This window comes from Vulpes lagopus, chromosome 10 (assembly GCF_018345385.1).
Source record: "Vulpes lagopus strain Blue_001 chromosome 10, ASM1834538v1, whole genome shotgun sequence".
NCBI lineage: Eukaryota > Metazoa > Chordata > Mammalia > Carnivora > Canidae > Vulpes > Vulpes lagopus.
In genome coordinates this window covers 88,315,093-88,331,729 of record NC_054833.1, presented here as the reverse complement: position 1 = coordinate 88,331,729, position 16,637 = coordinate 88,315,093, and the positions used below count along the sequence as shown (strand labels likewise).

General features: G+C 43.4%; 1 protein-coding gene across 2 annotated transcripts in view; it reads right to left on the bottom strand.

Annotated features, from left to right (window-relative positions):
* SLC45A1 (solute carrier family 45 member 1) overlaps window positions 1-16,637 on the bottom strand; it is a 79,702-nt gene that overhangs the window by 38,490 nt on the left and 24,575 nt on the right. Inside the window, exon 2 of one of the 2 annotated variants that reach the window (XM_041773078.1) lies at window positions 8,486-8,886. The exons of the other annotated variant lie outside the window; for it this stretch is intronic. The gene's annotated coding sequence lies outside the window, so the exon portion shown is untranslated. The remainder of the gene's footprint in view (window positions 1-8,485; window positions 8,887-16,637) is intronic. 2 annotated transcript variants of the gene reach the window in all.

Sequence of the window (16,637 nt, the reverse complement as noted above, 5' to 3'; positions counted from 1 at the left end):
TGGTTTGAGCGTCTGCCTTCGGTTCAGGGCATGATCCCGGAGTTGTGGATCAAGTTCCACATCAGGCTTCCTGCATGGAGCCTGCTTCTCCTTCTGCCTGTGTCTCTGCCTCTCTCTGCGTGTCTCTCATGAATAAATAAATACAATCTTTTTTTAAAAAAGTACATAAAAATGCAAAGATTAAGAATATCCAAAATAATCCCAGGACAAAAATGTTGAAGGACTCACTCTATCAGATATCAAGGTACTTGAGTGTGTCCAGTCTTTTGCTCTTACACAGAGTACTGTACAAAATTGGTTTTGCATGCATCATTTAGGGGTCTTGGCAGTGTATCTTTGAAGGGATACGGTGTGCTTTGGTGTCTTCTCCTATGACTAAAAGCCACTTGCATTTTTAGTTTACACACTGTGTTCCTAACTCTAGTCATTCTTCTATGTGGGTATTGCCCATTTTATTTCTAGAAGTTTTTTTAATTTTAGGCATTAAAACGAACTATATGAAATTGCTATTTTGTTAGATCAAATGGTTAAATATCAGTAATTTCAGGCTTCACCTGATGTATTAATCCATTTGTCTGCAATAAAAACTGTAAATTTTCCTGCACTTTGTTGTTTGTGATTTTGCTTGGCTTATGATGCTTTTGGCCATGCAAATTTTATCACTTTTATGTGAATACATTAATCAGTCCTTTTCCTTATTGCTTCTGGGATTTGAGTCAGAGTTAGAAAGTTTCTTGGTTATAACTCTTAGTTTATAAAGAAACTTCCCTATATTTTCTTCATTTTACATCTAAATCTATGATCCATTTGGAATATGTTCTGGTATGTAGTATTGAAAGATAGATTTTTTCAAATACCTTCCAGTATGCCAATAACATATATCACATTTTTCCACTGATTTGAGATGTCACCTCGATCTATACCAAATTTCTGTGGTCTATTCATTTGGGTCTATTTCTGGTTTTTCTATCTGTTTTATTTGTCTCTATATATGTTCATACTCATACCACATTGTTTTTATTGTAGGGGCTTTATAAATGTGCTTTAATACCTGGATATGCTAGTCAAACTCCCAACAGTGCATTCCTTTTTTTTTTTTTAAAGATTTATTTATTTGAGAGAGAGAGAGTGCTCACACAGAGAGATGGATAAAGGGAGGGAGAGAATCTCAAGCAGACTCCCTACTGAGGCGGGAGCCCAATGTGGGGCTCGATCCCATGACCATGAGATCACTACCTGAGCTGAAATCACAAGTTGGTCACTTAAGCGACTGAGCCACCCAGGTGCCCCAAACACTGCATTTCTTTTCCTGGCTTTTCTTTACTTGTTTATTCCTCTTCATGACATTATCATCAACAACTCCAGAAACCAACATGATATTCTTATTGGGGTTGTGCCATAAATCAGCTTAGGGAGCATTGGGCTTTCTATTTCCTCTCCAGTCAGTTTTGGCAAGTTATATCTTTTTCCAGAAATTTGCCAATTAATCGGTATTTATCTTCATTGGCACAAAGTTTTTATAATATTGTCTTTCTATATTTTACATTTCTGTTGATTTGCAGTTTTGTCCTTTTTTCATCCTTTGTGTTGTTTACTTTTTTCCTTATCTTTTTTTTTGAGCAATTTTTTCCGGTGGGTTGTCAATTTTCTTTGAATTTTCAAAAGGTAAATGTTCTGTGTGTTTGTCTCTTATTTTTCAGTGTGTGTTTCACTCATTCCTTTTCACCTATTTTTATGTTTACTGTTATAAGTGTTCAAGGCTATAACTTTGCTCCAGGTTTTAGGTTTCTGTCACAGACATTTTGATATGCTGTGTTTTCCTCATTGTTCTTTTTAAGACGTCCTGCAATTTCATTTTATGCTTCTTCATTGACTTATCAGAAGTGTTTATGTTTCCAGGGGAAAGGTCCTTTCATTTATTTGTCATTAATTTCTACCTTTATGGCATTAAGGTCATTTCACAAATGAGGCCCAGAGAAGTCAAGTGACTTGCCCAAGGTCACACAGTTAGTAAGAGGTGGGGCTGGAATGAAAACTCAAAGTCCATTTCCCTCCCACTGCCCTTCCCTGCCTCTATGGCTCACAGGTAGATATGCTATTTAATCATTACCAGCACAATTCCAGCAGGTGTCATTATGAGACAGTGAAGTTTAGTTGACAAACCTGTAATGGAATATTAAAATTTAATTTCTCTTGGTAGGAAATTATGATGTTGTCAGTAGTAAAAATTAAGTTGGGGGGATTTTTCTTGATATACACTCAAGTTACTCTTGATCTGGGTTTCCTCAAAAGCAAAACCTGAGAAACGTTTACTTGGGAGTATAAACCCAGGAAGCAGAAGTAAGGGTAGGAGAAGCAGACATAAAAGAGAGGAAAGCCAATTCGAGGATGTGTCACCGAGTTGGCCAAGGGATCTCCGTTTGGTGGGACTCTGAGGAGCCTCATGAAATCAGTCTTAGAATTTTTCTCATGGGGAAAGAAGGGGGAGGAATGTACCCACCAGCTCCTGTCCACCATTGATCAGGGGTAGACCACAGCTCTGTCTCCCTACACCTCTGGGCTGGATGGGGGTCAGAGCTGATAGCCCCCCATATCACCTGCTACCAAGGATACCCATGTGGGCTTGAGATAGGACTGCTCCCCAGCTAACAAAGCTGATAGAAATCAGCTCAGAACCAATCGGGTAGAGTAGGAAGGAGGGTGGAGAGGATTTGAAGTGGAAGCCAGAAGTAGATGCTTAAAAAAATTTTTTTTGATGCAAATCTTCAAAATTGTTGGTCTAGTGGAAAGTATGAGTCCCTATTTTGAAGGGAATGGCCATTATTATCAAAATGGATACGGGAAGCTTACAATTTCATCATGACCATGGAACATGCCATATTTAACTAAATTTGCTTTGTTTTTGTCTCTGTGTGTGTGTCAGAGGTGAGAAGTTCAGACCACCAGTAAAGACTTGTTATAAATGAGAGAAGGATAAAATGAAAGGATTAGAATCTGTCTTGACAGTGAACTAATCTTGAAACATAGGAGCTAAGTTATCACTGTTTCTATAAACATGCTCCTTTTCCCCCTAAACCAGCTTCTCCTGTTAACCACATGTAGAGACCCGCATAAACAGAGGACTTGGTAGCGTTTACACACATTTAAAATAGAATCTCTTGGTCTATACATTTAACCTAAGGCTAATTATTCTTTCAAATCCGAAGTTAATGTTTAAAAATCTACACATATCTCTGTGGTATTTATGACTCACTCGTACTGTTAATGCAGGCAGGGAAATAAATAATGTCCAGCAAATAGCTTAATCCACACTCCACTGACACACAATTTCCGTTCTCCACTCAGAGACTTGATGCAATCAGCCTGATTCTCCCCAAGAAATAAATGCCTGCGGGTCATTTCATCCATAGTAAGATGGAGAGAGTCACCTTTCCCCTGACACAGATCCCCGCAGGCCCTGTGGCCCTGGTTGAGATGCTGCTACCATATAAATGGAGGGTGCTGTACTCATCGGCACATGGTCCACTGAGACGAAGGGGGGCTGGGAGCTGGTGGGGTGTCCACCTACAGGCACCCAGAGCACCTGCTGTGCTAGAACTCAGAGGGAATCATTCTCCCTCTCGGTTTAAATCTTGTCTGTGTCCTTCCAAGTTTCACAAGATAACCTTTCTGCCATTCTGAACTTTTGGAAGAGCTCCCATGCTCCCCAACACGGGCTTGAATTCACAATCACACGTGGACTCCAGCATACATTTAATTTTTTTTTTTATTATTATTTATTTATGATAGTCATACGGAGAGAGAGAGAGAGGCAGAGACACAGGCAGAGGGAGAAGCAGGCTCCATGCGCCGGGAGCCCGATGTGGGATTCGATCCCGGGTCTCCAGGATCGCGCCCTGGGCCAAAGGCAGGCGCCAAACCGCTGCGCCACCCAGGGATCCCTCCAGCATACATTTAAAAGCAGGTGGAAGTTTTTCCTTCACCCTGACTAGTGTCCATATGGAAAGTCACAGAAGGGATCCCTGGGTGGCGCAGCGGTTTGGCGCCTGCCTTTGGCCCAGGGCGCGATCCTGGAGACCCGGGATCGAATCCCACGTCGGGCTCCCCGTGCATGGAGCCTGCTTCTCCCTCTGCCTGTGTCTCTGCCTCTCTCTCTCTCTCTCTGTGACTATCATAAATAAAAAAAAAAAATTAAAAAAAAAAAAAGGAAAGTCACAGAAGCCCCACCTGGGAACATCACTTACAGGAAAAATGTCATCACTGTTATTATTAATATTACTGTAATAATCGCTTCTCAAGAACTCGGTTTCTCATGGAAACCAATGAGTAAATGAGATGCTCACAGGGGAAAACAAAAACCTCAGGGCTGCATTTGACAAGTAGCTGCTGGGATTGGTTAAATCAGGGAAAAGCCTATGGAAAACCTTGTCCAACCCCCATCCACTGGAGGAGGATGAACCTCCTTAGCTTCATCTGGAGATGGCCAAAACAGCACAACCAACCTCAAAACACCCCTGGAAGCAACCATCCTAGAACTGGAAGGGTAACAGTGCCTCGTTAAGTCTCTGGGTGACACTCACTCATTGACTCATGTGTGTCATAGTTCATATGAATAAGACTTTCCTGGATTAACTCAGATATAACTCAATTGCCCAGCGAGGAGGAGCAATTTTCATTTACAGAAAACTATTACGGCCCATAAAACTCTCTACCGGTGACGCGCACCCATTACTGGTGACCCAGGACTGGCAGTCGCATGCTTCCTGTGTGCCCCATGGGGGCGGCCAGCCTTCCCTCCTCCACCGCATGGAGCCTGCAAGCTGACGTTGCTCAGCTGTCAACAACTTTCTGATCCTAACGAAGACCATCTCTTTTCGTCACACCAGCGAATGATGCCTGTTGTTCAGAAGTTGGGTGCATTTGTTTGAAAGGTCTGAGTAACAACAGATACGAGTTTGACTTTATGGAAGTGTTGATTCTCGCCAGTTCTGTTCCCCGGACCCAATATTGCAAAAATAGAGCGGGTTTTTCTGTGCTGTGTTCTGGAAGACCCGTTGAAATGATTACGTGATCATTCCAATAAAGGCGTCCTCACTTCTTTCCCCATATGAACTTGGACTGGAGAAACCCAATTATCTGCTTCCTGAAAACCTGTATCTGATTTACTTAGCACCCTTGACTGGAGAAATCTCCCTGCCACCAAGATTGGGGTGCCACTCACCAACTTCACCTGCACTCTTGATCCTGCCAAATGATCCCACCACGCTTGCCGGCCAGCCTTCCCAGCAAGGACTATTTCTGTGTCCCCTCTCTCAGACACCCAGCAGCCCTCCTTCCCACTCAATTTGTAGCAGGAGACTTGGTTTCCTATTTTACACAGAAAATGGCAGCCAACAGATGCTCTCTGCTGCCACCACGAAGCCTGCAAACCGCTTTGTATTTTCTTCTATCTTTTCCTCTGTTCCATCATCCTATCCAAGGTCAGATTCTGTGTCTGCGTACTGACCTATGGCTCTTCTTTTTTGAGCTCTCCCTCTCTTATCATCAATGGTTTTTAACCCTCAACATCTCTCTCTATGGCCCCTGTGGACCCCGGACCCCAGTGCCTCACCAGCCAGGTCCCCATATCTTTCCTTCATAGCCTGACTGCTTGGCACAGTTGTCTGTGGCAATGCTTGCTATTGGCTCCTCATTGTTCATTTCCCTTTTTTCTTTTGAAAATAACCACCACCCCCCAGGGTTGATTGGCCACAGCCTGGTGACACTGTGGCCAGTCTCTCTCACCAGCAGGTATGGTCACTCCACTGACTTCCAGCCTGTGGGTCTGAATGGAGGGTATAGCTGCTTCTAGGACATGTCTCACAAAGAAGCTGTTTGGCCTTGGCCTCCTCTTTTCTCTCCTTGAAGACTGGAGGGTGAATGTGAGGGTATGACCTGGCTTTGTTAGATAGACATAAAAAACACCCTGGGGACAGCAGAGTGACTTCTAGGAGCAGCTCAGTCAAAGGATGACGTCAGGGAACAGAATCACCCAGCTAAGGTGTGCTGGGCTTCGTGTGAGAGAGAATTAGACCTCCTGTCTTGTTGGGGTCACTGTGATCCATGTGACAGCAGCTCAACTTGTATCTTAACTAAGATGTTGTCTACCCTCACTTCCATGGACCCCTCAGCCCACAGCAGTCAAGCTGTGCCCACCTGTCACCACAGTCCACACTGAAGCCATCCGTAGATGTAGTGGGCACATATCAGTTTCTGGCCTTCCAGCCGGTCCTGACCCCACCGCCCAGAGTCTCCTGCTGGCCGTCACCTCTCCCTGTGGCTCCACTTTGGACCCTCCATGCCTTCCCCCAGCCTCGGGCTGCCCCTTGCTGCTGCGTGTTCCTCTCTCCCCCTTCTCCTCTCTCCTTTTCTCGCCACACACCCTCCCAGGGAAGTTCTATCTGCTGCCATGCCTTCAACTGCAGAGACAAGGCTTTGGCCAATTTACATGACAATGGAATTTATTAAAAGGCTATGGAGTAAAAAAAAAAAAAAAAAAGGCTATGGAGTAGTTCATAGGGTCAAAGTGAGAGGTGAAGAATCAGACTCAGAACAAGAACAGAGATCTAGGAACAGGAACAAAGTGATAATTTCATCACGCTGTTCCCTCTGGGATAACACAGCTCTCACCATTTGAAACTTGGGTATGATTCTGCTAAGGATTCCAATTTCAGGGAGAAAGCCTTTGGCCCATCTAACTTATGTCATGCACCCTCCTCTTTGCAGAGGAAGGAGGAATATTTTAACTGAGTTTTTTCAAGACCATATCCTATAAGGGAGGACTAGTGTCCTAACCAATATTGGCGTGCTGCGTCAGAAGGGGAGCACCGGGGTGGCTCAGTCTGTTAAGTGTCCGACTCTTGATTTCAGCTCAGGTCATGATCTCAGTGTCTTTTTTTAAAATTTTATTTATTTATTCATGAGAGACACAGAGAGGGTGGCAGAGACATAGGCAGAGGGAGAAGCAGGCTCCCTGCAGGGAGCCTGATGCAGGACTTGATCCCAGGACCCTTGATCCTCACAACCTGAGCTGAAGGCAGATGCTCAACCACTGAGCCACTCAGGCATCCAGTGACCTCAGGGTCTTGAGATCAAGCCCCGCATCAGGCTGTGCGCTGGGCAGGGAGCCTGCTTTAGATTTTCTATCTCCCTCTCACCCTTCATTCGAACTCTCTCTCTCTCTCAAAAAAAAAAAAAAATGAATGCCAGCCCAGCAGCAATGATAGTCATTCCAGTCCACTCCCTGACTGCCCAAGGCCCACACATCCTGCTTTATACACAATAATTCCAGAAGTGTCTGAAATAGAATACAGCTACTATCTATGCAAATGAAAATCAGCCAACTCCCAGTTACTCATACACAAATGTATCCAGCTTCAAACTCAGGATCTGGAGGAAAAAGCCTGCTCTTTCTCTGGTTCTATCACGATCTCATGAGTATATAATGCAAACTGTGGATTAAAGAATAAATTTAGCCCCTAAAACATATACTACATGTAACCCTGAAGTAAAGAGAAAAAGAGGCCAATTAGAAACCAGAATGCGCGTGCGCGCGCACACACACACATGCACACAGACGCTCCTGTTCTTCCTTCAGCCGACACCTTTTGCTGGTTCCCCATTCCGAGCTGGTTGGGGTGACTCAGACCTTCTCTGTGGCAGATCTGATTCTGTGGTCATGTCGTCTTTCTAGATGGACCAAGTTATTTTTTTCCATTAGGCCCTTTGGGTACATTATTCCAATGTTAATCTCATCCAGAAACACCCCCACAGACACACCCAGAATGATATTTGACCAAATACCTGGGCACACCATGGCCCATTCAAGTAATTTTACATTCATGTAAAATTAACCATCATTGCAGCATCCTCGAAAGCCAGTGCTTGCAGGGGCTGGTGCACATGATAAGACCAGCAACTCCTGACGGTGGGAGGGTGGGCCATGAACTCTGAGGGCCATAGCCACCACACTGCAGCCTGGCCCTGCTGAAACTCCTTCTCTTACTCTCCAAGCTGATGGCTTTTTGAGTCATCCAGTAAATCGGCAAGAACAGGTCATCCACACGTGCCACAGGTGGCCTCCCAAACCCAAGCATGGGCCTCTTTACATATGTATCCTGATGGCAGGGGACCCAAAGTGCAGCAGCTGCCCCTTCACTTTGGAAGGGAAGTCCTGGCATGCCCCAGACCACCAGACCTCAAGAAATTTCCCAGAGTAGGGACCCCTGCATCTTAACAGGGCTTAACCTGCCACCTGCGGGCATCCATAGTTCTCAACAACTTACCTGTGACACCTGCTACCTCCTACAGTCTAAGCTGAGAAAGTTAGGGTTATGGCTGTTTGCCTTCCACCCCCCCCCCCAAAAAAAAAAAACCATCAGTGAGTTCAAGATAAATGGTACTTTGTAACACAGGATACGAGGACTATAATACAAGGCACACTTACCATAAGAGAAAAACTAGAAGTGCCCAGTGAGCAAGAAGAAAAATCAGCTTTGTTAGATTATAGCCCCAGATTGAAAATATGTATGCCTCGTGTTTATGGGGCTTTTGAGAAGCCTTTTGTTCTGTCTCATTGACTTGAGTTAATGAGGGTAATGAACTTGGAAGCCGAAAAGAATTACTGCCTGGGCAGCTCTTCCAGGTTCCCGACGTTTCTTTTCATGCGGTCTATTTCCTGGTGGCAATAACATTTGTTTACGTTGAAAATGCGAGAAGACACTTTTATGGCAGCACGTCTCCGTGGTGCCTCGATGCTCGCCCTCGAAGCTCTGTACGTCCCCTCTCTGCGAGGAGCCCGGGCACACGGTGAAAGCAGCTGACTCCAACAGAAGCAGCATTCAGTCGCTGAAAGGGGAAATGGGACAGATTTATTCCCGTCCCACTTGTCCTCCAGAATGCACAGGGTAATAATAGTCCCAGAAGAGAAGTTTCTATTGCACTGAATATTTTGTCTGGGTTTTGGGGTCAGCGGTTTGGGAACATTAGTTCCTGTGATGCAATTCTAGCAATTGGGACACCTGCATTTTTAACACTTCTAGTGCTTCATCTACAACTATTTCCTCCTCCTTCAAATAAGCCGAGCTGTTATGAATGATCATATGTTAAACATTTTCCAATCTCCACTATTCAGATCCTGTGGGGAGAAAAATATTTTCAAGGGACTATGGGAAACAAAATTTCAAATGCAGACTCTGGATCGATACCACTGTATCAACACCATAGGACTACTGGTTGTCCCCCACCCCCCATCCCCAGAGAAACACGGATACCATCAGGAGCACTTTCTTTTCTTTCTTTCTTTCTTTCTTTCTTTCTTTCTTTCTTTCTTTCTTTCTTTCTTTTCTTTTTCTTTTTTTTTTTTTTAACATCAGGAGCACTTTCAATCCACATCTGCCCTGGGGACAGGTAGCAACTGTCTTGTTTGATTCCCGGGAAGAGTTTTAAAATGTTAATTTTTGTGATGCGTATGTTTTTAAGGATCGAAGTAAAAACAACCTAAAATCTGTTAAATTTTCTGCTTACATCTTTTTAAAGAGGGTTGTGCTAGAAGGATCCAAGCTCCTTTAGAAGTCCGAAGAGCTCTGGTTTCTAAAATAGTTGACATTTGAGACAATAGATAAAGCTTCTGGGGAACGCATCAGAGTACCCAATGGATGTAAATCTTCAGCAGTACTCGCAGCAGATAATATTTGTTAGAAGGGAGGCTGGGAACTTTAAGAAAGAATAAAGTGGAAAAATCCTTCCCTTCTGACTAGGAAAACCAGCACGGAGACCTTCCCCATTTTGTGTGGTGACTATAATTCTTCCCATTTTTGTCTTCTTTCTCATGTGGGAAAAAAGAGTTAGGATAGAAAGGAAAATTGATGTCTTTCCTCTGATTAGTTGGGGGCAGTTTGAGAAGAATATCCTCACTAAAGAAGAAAAGTTACTGGCAGATTAAAGAAGTGGATGAAGCCAGCTCGTAGCAACGGGACCCCCAAAAAGCATCCTCGGAGGAAGGCACAAAACAGAAATGATCTGGCCAAGACTCAGTGAGATCAACTGATGGAAATCAAGTGTGAACGTAGGAAAAGCACAGTGTACATTTGTTTTCAAATCTGTTGGAACGGTTGGAAAATGTTTTATTACAAAAAATCTCAAATGCATAGAAAAATAAGAGTGTCTTGATCCCCATGTGCCCATCATGCAGCTTCAACAATCCTCGACAGACGTCCTGCCCTTACCTCATGCCAATCCCAGGTACAATGTCATCAGTAAATTTTTCAGTGTATCTCTAAAGGATAAAGACCTTTAAAAAAATTCCTGCATTATCACACCAAGGAATTAATCCCTATATGATCAGTGCTCACATTTTACCATTGGTTCATTTGAAGCAGGATTTTCAAATAAGATCCATGCACTGTGATTAGTCTCTTAAAAATGGACAAGCTTTTTGGGGAGTAGATTGGGGTCGCTTGTATAAAACACTGTATGTGGGCACCATTGCACACTATTGTGGGGATTGGTTGTCTGCATGGAATCTTGGATGAATGGGTCAGAGGTGGCATGGCTCTTGGGCTCCGAGGCTCAGGGAAAGTGGCTTTAACTGAGTTGCTTAGGCTCCCAGCTCTCTCCTACTCAAAATGGAATAGTTGTAAATATTGGCTAGTGGTGGCCACTTTTTAGGCAAGGGCAGAGATAATGCCCTTCCTTCCAGGAATGGGGATCAGATACACCATCGTGAGCCAAGTGTCCCTGTGCCTTGTCACCTTTCAGGGAGTAGCAAGCATGGCACCTGCCTATCTTGTTCCCTGGTGGCACTGTTTCCCAGGGATGACGAACTGCCTGGCTGGAGCAAGGGCATCATGCATGGCAGCGGAGCAGCATGACCACTGTAGTCTCAAAGGCCGCAAATGCCTTGTCCCTGCCTAGCTGACCAGCCCAGGTGTCCTTGACAGGCATAAGATTTAGAACCTCATCCTGGAGTGATGGCCCCAGCAGCACTCAGTGATCTTAGAATCCTGAGTTGGGCAGGAGAAGAGACAATCTCCTTCATGCCCATAGTTTCCATGCTTTTGGCCAGGTGGCCAGGCCTGGTGGCGTGGCCTCCAACTCCACCCACGCTTGGGACTTCTGCTCCTGCTGCAGCACCAGCTTCACCTCACGCTTGGTATTTTCTCAGAAAAGTAGCTGAGTACATTTTTAAACAAAGATTTTATTTATTTATTTGAGGGGTGGGAGAAGAGCAGAGAGGGAGGGAGAAGAACAAGCAGACTCCATGCTGAGTGCAGAGCCTGACTCAGGGCTCCATTCCAGGACCTGAGCCAAAACCAAGAGCTGGACACCTAACCGACTGAGCCACCCAGGAGCCCCTGAATATATTTTTTTAAAGTTCTATTGCATTATGGTTTGGACTCATAATTCCAGGTCCAGAGTACTTGGTCAAAGCTTGTGGCACTGTGTGTGGGTGAGGAGTGGAGGTATCAGGCCAGAGGGAGATTCCCTGGATTACCATCCTGCCTCCTGTGACCCTGGAGAAGTCACTTAACCTCCTGCGGCTTGGTGTCCTCAGACCTCAAGGGATCCGGGGAGGACTACACAAGTTAGCACATGTGAGCGGCCTGGTACCAAGTGGACAGAAGTGCTAGGTGCTGTGACAGGCTCACCACTTGCCCAGGTGTGGCCTGGCCTCCCACCCCTGCCTGCTGCTGGAAGTGCACCTGCTTACTTTCTGGACACTTACTAAGCTCATTGCCTTTCCTCTAAACCTGATCGTCCTCCCCTGTGTCCGTCTCAGCCTCTGGCTGTTCTCATTGTCAACACTCCAAAATCTCGCTTCCCTTCATTCTCTTCCTTCTCTTGACTTTGTCCATTACAGCAGCCTCCCAGCCTTGCCCCTGGGTCCAGTCCTTCCTGCAGCAGGTGCTTTCTCCATGCTGCCCCCGCCCCTCCTCTGGGGCCATTCTCTCCATCAGTGCCCTGGCCCCTTCGATACCAGTCTATAACTGCTCTCACCCTCCCAGTCTGAGAGTATCTTATTCAGTTTGTTTTTCTCCCTTAAAATTATGAAGCCTGGGCTGCCTGCTGTGCTGTGAGCACTAACATCCTGGCCTCTGATCCAGAAGACCCACATCCATGAGATGTGGCAGGCTAACAAGTGAGGGAAAAATCTCAGGCTCTCTTCTGGTCTAGTAAGTGAGGGGACCCATTCATTCGTTCACGTATAGTTATTGTGCTCCTACCACATACCAGGCACTATTTTAAGTACTTGCATAGAATAAAATGCTCAAATATCCCTGACCTCATGCTTATACCTTGTGGTAAAGGAAGACAAACAATAAACTACCTAAAGAATAAAATACGGAGAGAGATAACAGGTCTAATATTATGTAGCATAATATAATGTATAATGTGATAAGTTACATGGAAAGACAGATCAGGGAGGGTCTGTGCGGTGCGAGGGTAAGGAAGGAGGTTTTATCGTTTTAAATGGATACGAAACAGATCTAGTCCAGGTTTTTTAGTTTTATTGGCTAAAGGTGGGAATTTAGACAACAGGTCTAAGAGCACCACTGACGGGCATAAGGGGAATGATGACATCTGATTTGCTGTTTAAAAATCACCTTGCCTGCAAAGCAAGGAATGGGTCATAGTGGGGGAAGCAAGGAAGTGAAGGCTGTCAGGAGACCACTGCACCTGCCCAGAAGAGAGACCAGATGGAGATGGAGATGGGGAGAAGCACCATATTCTGAAGAACAGTGAATATATTTTGAAGTGAATATATTTTGGCAGCCCTGGATGGCAGGGCTTTTGGATGGACTGGTTGTATGTGAGAGAGAAGAATCCAAGACAATACTTGGATTTTAGATGTGACCCACTGGGTCAATGGTAGTACATTGAGACCTACCATGTTGTTTGTGGTTTATAGATTTCATATAAACTGAATGCCTCTCTACTTATAAGTGAGAGCTATATTTCACTATAATCTGCCTGGATGTGGAGACTTTCTTTATCCCTGGCATTTCTCTGCATTGTATCCAGTTCTTACACACAAGGATGTGTGTATCTGTCTGTGTGGATGCTGGAGGCAGATCCAAAAATTTGATAATGTCATAGTAACAGAAATATATAATGGGAATATATTAAAAATAAATATACAAATAATAGAAATATGTAAATCACCATATAAAACATATATAGTATAGCGCGTATTATATATAACATTTTATGAAATGTGTCAAAATTTAAATACGCCTTTTATATCTTGATATAAATATATATTTATAATATATATATTTTAAAGATTTTATTTATTTATTCATGAGAAACAGAGAGAGAGAGAGAGGCAGAGACACAGGCAGAGGGAGAAGCAGGCCCCATTCAGGGAGCCAACATGGGACTCGAGCCTGGGACTCCAGGATCACGCCCCGGACCGAAGGCAGGTGCTAAACTGCTGAGCCACCCAGCCTCAAAATATATTTTTATATTGGTTACAAAGTGATAAGTTATAACATAGATCACTCATCAAATCAATCTAGTCATGTTAAAATCATTTGTTGATGTTTGGAAATTGTAGGGACAATTTTTGTTTGTTTGTTAGGCATGGCTATCACCAGCCATATGACACTGCCAGCAGGTCCAAGCTGTCACTGGACATGAGGAATGACAGTGTCAGAAAAAACTAAGAAATTGGAAATGGTCAAGAAGAGAATATCGGTGTCTCCAGTCCTTAGGGCTTATATGCACCTTTGTTTTTGAGCTAGTTCACAGTTCAGTATGTTGTGGAAACTGATAGTAATGTAATTGATCTTTGTGCACAGAAATGCGAATTAATATTGTCCTGTGGAGATAATATAGGATATTGACCTGCTTTGCATCAATTTGCACATTTATTCATTTTGGCACTTTTCGTTTTCTACATAGTGTGCTCTCCAAATTCTACTTGGAGTGGATTGTAACATCTTACTGGTTTCTTCATCAGTTAATCAGTTAAATAAAATCTTTGACATGTGTTCATCTAATATTTGTATGAGTTAAGCCGATTTTACCATTTAAAAAATAATTGTTGGCAGCACCAAATTTTTCAAAAGATTTCTATTAATGGAATAGTTGTTAGGTTATCTCTAGTCTCCATGACTGGAAATCTTCTCAACATCAACCAAGATGCTGAATCCTCTCTCAACTTCTACTGGACTAACAGCAATCACATTACAATTGTTTCTAGCTGCTTTTATACTGCCTGAGATTGTTTAAAAAATCAACATCTTTATTATCAAATAAGTGGTAAATATTTTCTTGAAATGTCATTTTAATAAACTGGCTTAATTTATTAATTTTTTCTTCATCCTTCATCCACAAACTCTGTAAACCTCACTGGCCAAGTTTCAGGATTTAGTAAGTTGGAATAACTCAGAAGTTTTCAAATTTTTTCATACTTTGTTCTTAAATTACCTACATTCACATACAATTTTGAAAACAGGCTAATACTTCTAATCTTGAAATTGATAGTTTTCCCTATTTGATATTCATCATTTTCTTGTCCTTGCATCTTTTTCTTCTTTTTCATAGATTTATCTACAAGTAAGTTCAAGCATTTTATCATTCACTGCATTCATGTTGGCTTTTTTTTTTTTTTAAGATTTTATTTACTTATTTGAGAGAGAGAGAGCACAGGTGGTGGTGGCACAGAAGCAGAGGGAGAAGCATCTGCTCAGGGAGCTTACTGTAGGGCTCAATCCCAGGACCCTGGGATCATGACCTGAGCCAAAGGCAGATGCCTAACTGACTGAGCCACCCAGGCACCCCTCATGTTGACTTTAATAGCTGAAACATTTCTTTCTTAGGAGGAAAGAAAAACATTGAGCTCTGTTTAAGACATTATTTATTAAAGTCACATATCTAAACAATTTTTCGTTTTCAAGACTGTTTACTTCCATTTCATCATTTATTAAAATAACATATCTAAACGACTTTTTATTTTCCAGACTAACTTCCACTTCACAATTTACTAAGATTAACATTCAAGGCTTGCTGCATTCTCCAGCTGGCTCTTGCAGCTCCAGTAGATCCAGATATTCCTCCTGCTTTCATGCTTTCTATTTCTACCTTTTTAGACTCATTTGATTTTCTTTGATAGTCACGCAATACATGGCAGAAAATATTTAAAGTGATGTACTTGCTGTGAATCTTTCATTATAACGACCCCCAAATAATTTTTTAAAATGTCTATTAAACAAGAGTTTCTTCATATGTTTTAAAAAATACATTGTAAAATACATCCAATCAACCCATTCAGATGCCACTGAATATCGTCAAAAGAGTAATGGAAGAGGTGTTTTTAAAATGTGTGTACTTATAGTGTCCTAAAAATGACTTCTCCCGGTTGTTAAACTTAAAATGAGCTATTTCAGATGTCAAATTAAAAATATGAGGAGGGGGGCATAGTTTCACAAAATCTCTTTAAGGAGAACATGAACAAACACGTGGAAGCCCACAGCTGAATACCACTCTACATAAAGATATTTTATAATTTACTTGACCTGTTGATGGATGTCCATGTTCTTTGAAGGACTTTGCTGTCATCAACAATGCTGCAACAAACATCTGTGTGATCACTCACATGCCCCTGGGCAGAAGTTTCTCCAGGTTTACACTGTAAGTGGGATGTCAGGGTGAAATTCTTAACTTTACTTGGTATTTTTGTCTGCTCCCAAAAGGGATTTATAATCCCTCCACAGTGTCTCAGGGCTCTTGATTCTCCACTTCCTTGGAGACACTTGGCCCCATCAGACTTCTTCATCTTTGCACATCTGGTAGGTCTGGAGTGATACTTCATCACTGATCTTCCTCTGATTACCAGGCGCTGTGTCAGGCAGTTAGAAAGGGACATGGCCTTGTCCTCGAGGTCACTGCTGAGTGAAGGGAGGCAAGTCCAGGATAACTTACAGGGATGGCAACCCACGTTGGGCTCATTGTACTTTCCCATCTCCAGTACTGAGTCCTCCCCAGAGGAGGTTTTTGTGGCAGAAATTATCAAGAAGCCACCTTCCTTGTGTTCTAGAAAAACCTGAACCCACTGGGGAGATAGAGCTGGCTGTCCCTGGTTGGAAAGAGCCCCTGAGACTGGTCAGAGAACGGAGAGTAAGTCCATTCCTCCTGGAGGCAGTTGGGCACCAGGGCTCCAGTCTGGGTTGAGGGGCTAGTGTCCAGGAATGGCCAGGAGCAGAGTGGGTGGGGGCAAGGATATCTGGAGTTATGGTACCCTCAGATGACTGCCTCCAATGTTTCACTCTGACTGGAGCACTGGGCCAGGATGAGGGAACATCAGGAACCTCAGGAATGAGTGATATTAACTTTCCTGCTTCCCTAGCAGGATGGGGGTTAGGAGTCAAATTTGATTGAAGAGGAAGAGGGAAATGGATGTTTCCATGCACCCGCATGTGCAAGTAAGTAATCAGGTGGTCTCCATGCATTGTAAATTTTTTTTTTAATTTTTTATTTATTTATGATAGTCACAGAGAGAGAGAGAGAGAGGCAGAGACATAGGCAGAGGGAGAAGCAGGCTCCATGCACCGGGAGCCTGATGTGGGATTCGATCCCGGGTCTCCAGGATCGCG